The sequence below is a fragment of the Orbicella franksi genome, chromosome 12 (assembly GCF_964199315.1).
Source record: "Orbicella franksi chromosome 12, jaOrbFran1.1, whole genome shotgun sequence".
NCBI lineage: Eukaryota > Metazoa > Cnidaria > Anthozoa > Scleractinia > Merulinidae > Orbicella > Orbicella franksi.
The window spans coordinates 12,165,432-12,176,455 of NC_138156.1; positions in this window are offsets into that span (position 1 = coordinate 12,165,432).

The window sequence follows — 11,024 nt, forward strand, 5'->3', positions numbered from 1 at the left end:
ACAAATAGATACAAGAAATATTTGAAATAAATACCAAAATGGAGAAATTTCAGATTTACAAAGAATATATTACCAGAATTTTTGACTATCCCTGCATCTGACAACACTAAAATTTTGGATACATTTTTTCTAGCTTAGTTTATTTTGTATAAAAGAACAAGAGTTTCTAACTCGTACGCGTTATAGAAAATTCTGTTTTAATGATGATTTCATTTCCTCGATTTAGCCAAAACGTATAACATTTTGGACATCTACAATTTATCTTTGCTGGCATATAAGAACACGCGCGTGCTGTCGATTTCGGCCCAAAAACCCCTAGATAAGAGGAAACCCTCAATTCTCATATCGATCATTTCTGTGCTTAGAAAAATGCAGAGTAAAGATGTTTACCGATTGTACGGTCTCTTTCCAAAGAATGATAACAGCAGCTCGTCAATCGTGGCCCGCATTGCGTTCTGTGGTGCTTCCTTCGGTCCGAGGATAATCGTTACCTGGGCAGAATTGTCTGTGACATGGAACGCGAACACAAACTTTCCTTTTATTTTATAATTTGGACAGTATTTAACTCAATTCGAGATAAATATATACCTCCTGAAGGCCCACATTCATGGCATTGGAAAGTATTCGCAACTCTCTTTGTCCGCCATCTTGAATCTCTTGGTTTGTTGTGAAACACAACACTCCAATCAAAACACGCATTCTCAGTGGTTGAAACGTGAGTTTCGGGACATCACAAATGTCCTAATTTATCGGGATATTCCGGACTGATAGTAGTCGATAGCAATTGATTCATTGATTGGTATGGATTATTATCAATTGTTATCGGAATCATTTTTGTCCTTTTACAAGTTACACGGAAAAAATGTTTGACAAAATTTGTCTATAACGGTTTTATTGAGTCAATTTATCATAGCCTGCGTATCTTTTACAATCATCGACAAAATAACACGAAAGGAAACCACTAGGAGAAACATTTTGAGCTTTACATCTTTCTTGCTAGTTTACGTCACCGGAAGAAGCTCAGCCCAGAGTAGCAGTGTAAAACCCCCGAGCTTTAGCCTCATTGAAGCGGAATAAACGACAGAGTCAGTGTTCTAGTGATTTCAATTATTTGCATTAGGAAATCAACGTAAGGATAGATCTCTGGAGTAGGCCAAAAGGAAGTATAATCTAGCTAGCATGCTGACGATGAACGTCTCGTGTTGTTCCAGGTATTATTTACACAATAACAAAACCATCTTTGAATAGTTCGGGTAGTTATCGTGGAATTATTTTGAAATCGATAACAATCGATATTCCTGAAGATAGGAATTATAGACTGTTATCGAAATTTTTCAATCGATAACAATCGATAAAGAAATTTTTCTGAGTTATCGATTGTTATCAATTGCCGATATCAATCGATAGCAACCGGCGATTGATATTGATTGATATCGATTGAATCGATTGATTTCCGATATCGATTTCTATTGATTGACTACGCCAGTTTTCTGCCTTAACGTTTCTTGGTGTATGTCTAGAAGAGCACAGTTCGTATGTCGAAAAATTCTCACCATCGATCAAAAGAAAATGTTAAAGCCAGAAATGGACCTTGTAAGCGCAATTCCGGACTATAAACTACTGTGCTGAAAGAAATAATTACGCTGAGACATTTGAGGTAAATGTAAGAGAAATTGACGTTTACAAGTGAATACAATCGAACCTCCCGTGAGCTACCACCCAAAATGTCAAATCTACGTGGTGGCTTACGCGAGTCGCTTACGAGAGCTTGGACCATATTGGGTCAAATTGTACCTCGTTAGCATATGGCAACTGCAAAGACTTACCTCGTGTTTTAAATGTTTTATTCATGTGAAAAGTCAATTCCGAGAAAAAATTCGGTACTATCAATTGGGAAATTTCCATCTCTTGTACTACCCACAAATGCAATAATGTTACAACACCTTATCATCCAATTTACGCTCTATTACCTGTCAGGTGATCGCTTACGGGAGGTTTAAAACAGAAGAAAATCAGTTCAAACTTTTTGCTCTAAAAGTACAGTGAACGTCGCTTACGAGAGGTGGTCGCTTACAGGAGGTTCCAAATATAGTGATTTGGCTTAGAAACTTTTGGCAGTTTGCAAAACTGGTCGTTGAGGAGAGGTGGTCGCAAACGGAGGTTCGACCGCATACAGTTCTGTGCTCTGCAGTACTAGGACTGGCCGTTAGTTGCAGCCAGCATTAACATTAACATTAATAGTTTCGCTACAACAAAAAGCAGTGATACGTACAGTTTACAAATGTTTATAACTATCTTTCAAAGTCAGGCCCAAATCCGCCCAATTCCTTTCAAGTGTCAGTTTACGGGAGCTTAAAAACAAAGGAAAAGTCTAGATCGTAAGCCCTCCAAGTGTCCGCGGCCGCTCACAAAGATGTCCGCTTAAGGGAATGAGAAATAGGGAGTTCAAACGGGATTTTGTGAAGATGGTCGTAAGCAGAGCTGTCCGCTTACGAGAGTGTTCTTTAAGAGTGACTTTGGTCTTAAAACATGTCGGAGAATATCCAGGACTCTCGTGTCAATTATTTAGTCAAACTTCTGCTTTTATGGAGTACGTACCAATACAAAATGCACGTCTCAAGCACAGTTTCAAGTCTCCAAAATGAATGCCAGTAGAGCACATGTTCCGTAAGTTATCGAGGACTCGCTTCACAACACAGAGTTGTCTGCAATGTGTTTCATTCTGGAAAACACTCATACTATTACAAAATTAAAGCAATAAAACTAAAAATAGGATTCAAAGTGAAACTATGGTTAGCATCCATGGTGAAACGCCGTGAAAGCGTTCAGTAGCTTTCAGGGGCTTGCAAGTATCCATGGTGAAACGCCGTGAAAGCGTTCGCTTGCACAGTCTCACATGATGGTCATATGGACGCATTTCTCGACCAATCGCCGCCTGTTGTGTCAGTTTGAACCTGAGTTGTCGTCAGCTTAACGCGCTCTATTACGTCACAGTGGATTCAGGTATAAAAGGACGCGCGTTGACAAGAATCGTCATTTTCTCGTTGTCTCTTGCAGGGTTAACTTTACGACGTTCGCTTGGCAATTTAGAGATTATGGGCTGCGTATTTAGTAGAAATGAAGCTTTGAGCTTCCGGAAAAGGAGAAAGGTGAGCAAAGTTCAAATAAATCTGAACTTTTCTCAGAATTCGTGAAGAAGTAGGCCTTTTCTGCGCTGTTTGCTCAAACGGTTTTTATTTAAAAAAAAAAAAAAAAAACCGTTAGGCTTTGTGACGTCAATGCACACGCCATCCAAATTTGAAATTTGCGCGAGATCTGGGACGAAACTGTTTTGCTGGCAACCTGGTGACTAAAATAAATTCAAACCCAACGGCCACATCCGCGTGCAACTTCTGTTGAACACAGAAAATAAAAGATATGTCCACTGCATAAAAAAAAAACCGTCTGCATTTTGATCACACCGAATATACATAATATTTATTACGTCTGCCTTCCGTAGTAACATTGTTCAAACATCATGAACTGTATTTAGAAAGGCTTTGAACATCTCGAGAGGTTGCAATTTTCTAGGACGTTACTCTTCTTAGTTGTTTACGTCACACTCGTGGTATTTTCATGAGTTTTAGTTCAGTTTTCGTTAGTCTCAAGGATTGTTGAAAATGCGTCAAACCTACGCGGGCTTTAAAAAGAAAGAAAAAAACGATGTAGACCTTTGTGTCGAACATTAATCAGGATGACCAGAATTTTAAGGATCGTAACTTACAACGCGGCTTCTCAGACATCGCCATCCTTCAAAACTCCGGTTTTCTTTCACACGATCGTTTTTTCTCAGCGTTTTCGTTAGGCAACTGGGACAGAGAAGGGTTGTCGAGTACACGAAACACTTTAACACGTCCAAGGTTCAATTCAACTTGTCTGTAGTCTTAGTCCGGGAATATTTTCAGACACGGTACTCGAAACGTTGCTTAAGATATGATACCACAACTTAAGAAGCGCGTTAAAGCAATCTTTGACCAATAAAAAACACACCTGGTTTTGCACCCAGACAGTGAGCGATTTTCACAAATTCGCTGTAATTTAAGGTACGCTCCATGCAATATTTGTTTGTATTAAAAGTCCTCGGGAATCATAGCCTGTGAACAGGTTCCCGGCGAAGGCGAAAAACAGAACAAAGCTCTCCTTTAGCTCTGCCCGTCTTTTTTCCTTCGTCCTATAACCCACTCGGGAACCTGTTCACAGGCTACTGGCAGTTCAGAAAAAACCACAAGTGCTAAGATGGAGGAATTTTCTCTCTCAAATGTTAGTGTTGAAACCTTTGTTTAAAATCAAACAATTTGACATTGTTGTTCCGCGTTCTAGCGTAAACACGAACTTGAAAGTAGCAGAAGGAGATGTTAAACTTTGAAAAAGTTTGCCCTGTCATTTGTATAAAATACGTTAAAAAACACAATTGCTAATTACCGGTCACAAGGCAGTTCTTGACGGCAGATCTTTCTATTTTTCCTGAGTGGTCAAGATTTGATTCAACCGCCAGTAATATAGCACTCTCACACCTGCCATATCGTTGTCCTCGACCAGTAGGAAACATTTCGTTAATCTTTGCTGGGAACGGCGCCGAAACATGGAGACGTCACGTGAAAAACGCCCTGTTGAAAGGATCAAAACAATCCTTAATTGAACGTTTTCTTCCCGATAACATCCCTAATTGGTAATATGGAGAGAGCTTTGCCCGATTGGCGTATCTGAATTATACTGAAGGGAGAGATCGCATAATGAAACAAAACCCGCAGGCCTTCACCTCTGGCCGATAAACCAATCATATCGTTCACTTCTCATTCCTTTATGTTTGAGTACACTCGTAATATTTTTAAGGTCATATGGTTTTGATTTAGAAAGCGCTTATTTGAATTCAAATTTTTCATATTCAGGCCAAAAAAATACAGGCACCAGTGGCTAGTAGCCCTCAGAGAAAATCTTTTAATTTTATGACTGCGTTAATTTTATTTTAAATCTAAATTTCCAGCTCATAATACAAGGCTATAAAACGCTCCTCCGTCCATTAAAAGTGCTGACGTTTGCAAATTTGTTTCTCGATCCTTAGACACCAAAGATACACCATGGTCGTGAACGCCTTACAACATCTTTATATGGCGTTCACCCCGTCAAAAGGCCAATACAAAATTATCCCATACCCCCTAAACCAAAAGAAAATCACCTCACACCAGTAAGGGTGTCACGAACATCAAGCATATTTATGAGAATATTCACCAAGAATATTCATTACTTGGTTTTTTGACGGGGGGGAAGAACTTCCCGGACGAGGAATTGGTTTTCAACAAACCAACATCCACATTGAAAGGTATCCACTTTACTTAAAAATAATTTATCTTATCTACCAGGAGCTATTACTGAGAACTATAACTGAATCGGATATCTGATGGAGCCTTGGTTTTCTATAAGATATTTTCCAGTGTTTTTTTTTTTTTTCAATATTTTAAAGTTGAGCGCTCGTAGCTCAATCGACTTAGCACCGAAGGTACGCTTGTGACAGGTTAAGTCCGTAATTGTCCATGCATTTATACAAGTCTTCGTTACAAACTGTTACTTTTTCCACAAAATACACCAACAGGTGTTGAGGCTGTGTCTGTTTGAAGCACACCGGTCGTAAGGCCTAAAATTATTTCATTATTTACGGACAGCTGTTAAGTCTATCTGCTGTAATATTTCTTGTTCGATTAATCAACATTAATGTTGTTATGTTTGATACTTCTTTTAGCAATTCCTGAAGTTCTTCCTCAGCCAATTGATACACCCAACACTGCATTTGGTGATTGTACAAGCCAGGAAGGTAAACAATATCACATACAAAATATCTATAATCATTTTTTGACACTGATTAATGAAATCGCGCCGAACTTATCAGTTAGCTGTAGAAATTTAGCTCTTGGTTATCTTTTTTCATTGTATTAAGCCTTAACTACGCATTTTTATGTCCTTGTAAGTAATAGCGTTGAAAAGTGTACATGTAGAACTATTTCTTGCTGTCAGAGTACTCATACTTATCGTGTAATTTTACTCCTTTTTTATCCATTCCAGCCATTCATGAAGTTCCTGAGACAATCCCAGCCTCTGTGAAGCTACCAGATTGTCTTACCTATGAAGGTAAATATAAGTAAAAAGAAAAAATGCATTCGAATCTAATGATCCATCAGGCCGGTGCTTATCTGCGCTCCCACCCCCTCCCCCCTGAATGCGGTGTTAGTCCATCACAGGGCCATCATCAGTATCTGATTTGCATTCGTGAGATGCTGCGAGATAAATACCTATATATTTTCATAAGTAATTTCTAATCATTTTATTTGCCTAAATAGGTCTTCATGAATATGGCTTCCACCTTTTTACGCTCGATTCTGACAAATATTGCACCACCGTCGAGAGCTCAGAGTAAGTGCTTCCTTTTTATTCTTTGTTTTCTGGCCTTGCTAGATGATAATGGAGATATCAATTATATTTGATAGCCCAACGAAATTGTAATCGTCGTTGCGTTAGTCAGAGCTTAAGCAATGACGATGGCGACCCCGAGGACAACGCCTTGTAAAAAATGAATTTATATGTTATCTTTGAATTTCGCAATTGTCTAGATCTATTCAGGACGCTTACTGGTCTCAGAACTTCCTCAAGCTAAAAATGTAATGCCAGCGCTGAATTCCAAATAAAAATACGAAAAATTAGTCGCTGTCGTTTGCGTTCTCCAAAATACGCAGAGCTTTCACGGCATTTCGCGTTGTTGTTGTGCATAGGACGGAAACGAAATGTACAAAGATTTGTAACGCACGTGCACAGTCATTGTTTTTCTCAATAAATCCGTTGTTTGGTGACGTTCTCGTTGTCGTTACAGTCTTGGTTTGCTTAAGTTCCCTATTAGGTTACAAACAACCAATGACAAAAACAAAATCGATTTTTTAAGAGTTCCAAAGCTATTTCCCACCATAATTTAATGTTGATCTTTTTTCTCCATTCCACAGCTACATACCAGAGGCAATAAGTTGCCTGATTGGTCGGGGCAGGTTTGTCGTTGTATATAGACAAAAACTTGGTTACACTGCATACCTGCCCGATGAGTCCGCCTATGCCAGGGATCTTTTTGACACTCTCTGTACCCGGTAAGTTTTCAGTTATTATGTGAACTTTTCAGTTATTTTCCATGAAATAAATGTCTTCACTCAAAACCTTTTCCACCCTCAAGGGTGATCTTTGTAATGTAAAAATTGTTATTGATTTTATGCCACTTTTAAACGAAGAATATAATCCTAGCGTAGTTACCTCTGTGATCATTTTCCTCAAGTTTCCTTTCATAGACCAATTATAAATAAGTGGCTTAAAGAATTAATGTTTCCAGGGACATTCATGTATTTTATATATTTTAATACTGAGCTCAGTGAATGTATTGGTCATGTGTCCAAGAGACTAGCTACTTCAAGAAACTCGCCAAAAAACGGCTTTAATATTTTATTAACTTTGTTATGTTTTTTTTTTTTTTCATATCTATTTTACTCAGGCTTGGCGAGCAACTATTGCGTATTGTATTCTACAATCCCTCTTGGTATGTTCAGGTCTGCCTTGACCTACAAAGCAGGAGAAGTCAACACTTTTTTAGGTGAGTGTCTAATTAAGTTCAAGGCCTTCTTATACTCCTGAGGTTGGCACCACACCCGCCTGAGTACACGAAACGAGCAAAAGTAGCTACAAGTAGCAAGAAATGCACCAGGGAACGAGTAGGGCAATGCATACACTTTCTATGCAGATATGATTACAAGTTATATGTAACTGGAAAGTTTCAAATATCTAATTTGTTGACATGAACGAAGTCAAATTGCTGTTCATTGTACTAACACGTCTTCATTGGTATGAACGTGTTGTGCCTTATATAGTGCGTTGATATTAAACTTTAGTCGAAACAAAAGGTTGCGTTTTCGTCAATCATGTCGTTTTTGAACATTTTGTTTGGTGAAACCTGGCATTAATTGTTCAAACTAAACTCTGAAGTGCAAATGAAACCAATCAACCTTTTTTATTTGTTTTCTTTTCATTTCAGCGTGGCAGCGATGGAAAAGTTTATATTCACGCAGAATCCGGTTGAACTCGCCAAACTGACAGGTAACCATTATTTCACAGATTTTTTCAATCATCAATTTTTCTTTTCCTGTCTGGTAACAGTGACTGTGTTCATGCCAGTTTTCTCATACCAGCAAAAACATTTTTAGTTTACGGATAAAACGATAATTAAAGTGATAGGTTATCAGGTACTTTAATTCAATGAATTATAAATTTTATAGTATATATAAACAATAGCCTCCATTTGACGCGAAAGTATGCTCGGATATTTGTCCTTGGACATTATCTGTTCCGAGAAGTAACAGTTTACCAAGAGCGTAGCTCGAGGAAAACTGTGAGCTTTGAGGAACAGATAATGTCCAAGGACAAATATCCGACCATATTTTCAAAGTCAAATGGAGGCTATTGTGTTTATTATCCTTTAAATATTTTTCACAACACGCGCACTTTTGAAAATTGCGGAAAATTCTAGGATATTTCCTAGTATTAGCTGGGAAATATTCGGTCACGTAACGAGTTTAGACCAATCGCGCGCGAGCGAAATTATTTGATGAATTATGTATTACATAAAATTCTATTCAGATTTTGCTGTTTATTCTACTTTCAGGTTTTCCCGGACAAATTAAAGTGTAACTTCTTGGCCTGTAATTAATTTAAATTTTAAAAATAATAAAAATAACACGACGCAGTGACATGTAAAATTCTTATTCAAGTAAAGTAAAACTACAAAATAAAAACCAACTTAGTCTTAGCAGGAACATTTTAGAGTGTACTTAGTTTTTGAGTTGAATCCTTAAAGTAAAGCTAGAATAGTGAAAACATGAGCACGGGGTGTGACAATTCTAATAAAAGCTGCTTGAAAAGTAATATCTACTGGTAAGGTCGCATCAAAATTTCTGAGCAGAATTCTAATCCAGTACGATTCCTTTGATTCTTGGCCAAAATATTTTGTTCGTCGGAAGCAGAACTTATTAAAGTTGTCACCCCATGTGATCAAAAAAAAAACTGTAATCTATGAAATTTATCTAAGAATACAGCCATTCACTGTAATTTATAAATTTCATGTCTTAGGAAATTAACTATTACATGTGACTAAGGAATTCAGCTTCGTTTCTTCAACTTCCTAAATAAACTAGCGATTTTATAGGAACACAGCTTTTTGCCCTCTTGATTGTGAAATAGGTTGGATTATTTATTATTAAAGCTGAAATCTGTTTCTGAAGTCATATTTTATAGAGTATTCTCCTTTGTTATTAAAGTTTAGGTGACTCATATCGACGTTTCAAATAAACTTGTTTAATTTAAGTGAAATATTCAAGTGTGTAAATCAAGAACTGATGAGATGGCAAGTACATCAATCTTGAAATTAAATCGTCTTTTCAATTCTTTATTTTTTCAATGTTGTATAACACACTTTTTTTCTTAAATTAATAAATCATTTGAAACAGAAGAAGCTGCTTGTGTTGTCTTTGTTCTATATGTAATACGAAAGAGGGCGTTTAAAATAGTATTAAGGTGGCTCAAAACAGTTTCTAGCTGTTAGATTTTGATGGGTCATTATAACCACTCTTCATCACTTGATCCTACTATCATGGTATCAAAAACTTCCCAATCATTGGTGAACACGTTGTTATCATTTTTGCGACACAATAGGTTACCATAGCAGCCGCACGACCTGCTAAAAACACCCTCAATTACAGCTTTAGGGGCTTATAATTAAAAAAACGGCAAGGTGAATTTTTTAATTTAAATTTTAAGAAGCATGATAAGACGCAACTTTTGGCAAAGTTTTGAAAAAAAAACTGCACATATGGTAACTGCGGAGATTTGCGCCATGCGCCAACGGGCATCTAAACCATGTAATAACTTTTAGTGGCCACAAAAATATTTGATAAGCTTTCCAAAGTATTTATGTAGAGTATCACTCTGTTAAACTATCTAATAAGACGAACGGTACAAGTTTCACGATTTTTACAAATTAAATCTTTAATGTTGTCTAAACGTTAGTGGGAACTGAACATCAACTCGTAGAAACTCTTATTCTTCGGCCATTTCAGCTTGAGTAAAAATAAAAAGCAAACTGCAGTGACAAACATAACGAAGCAACGCATGTTGTAAAAACCTTGATTCGAGAACTTAACGTTTCGTATGCTTCTACATACATCATCAGAAGTATAAAACGGTTAGCTGCATTACAATAAATTTAAATGAGAAGACTAGTACCTAATAAGGAAAACCGGTAACTAAGAAGGAAAGAAATGACAATGGATATAAATGAAAATAAACAGACTTAAAATCTGCTGGAAAAAAAAAACAAACACATGTAACTGGCTAGTAGAGAAGAAGTTTCTCACTGCCAACATTTTCATTAAGTGCTGGTTGCAAATCACGAATCAATCATGTTTCTGTAATTTTACAATGCATATCAGATCGTCCGGTGGCTAAAATGTCAAAGAGATTCCATTTCATCCTGTGGCCTGTCAGGGTCTTATGGTCTGCCACGGCAGAAGCGTGGTTAGTACTCGTCAGCGTTTTAAAATGCTCCGTTTTCCTGTCATGCAACCGACGCTTTGTTTTTCCAGTGTAAATGGCATTATAATCCCAACAACCAGCCTTGTACACAACCTTCGACATAAGGGAACGGCTGAGTCTGTCCTTACTAGGGAAAAGAGACTTAATTCGACTAATGTTTCAGAAAATAATTTTAAGACTAAAACAACTAAAACTACCGCCAAGCTACCATGGCTTTTAAATGCATTTCCGGACACGCCCCCAAATATCTGACGTCACAATTCATTACCCGCGAGCAAGTTATCAAGCGTACAACTAGGAGTGGCCAAAAGCTTGATATACCTTTTTTTTGAAACAGCCTCAGGACAAAGAACATTTTATTACAGAGCTATTGGACT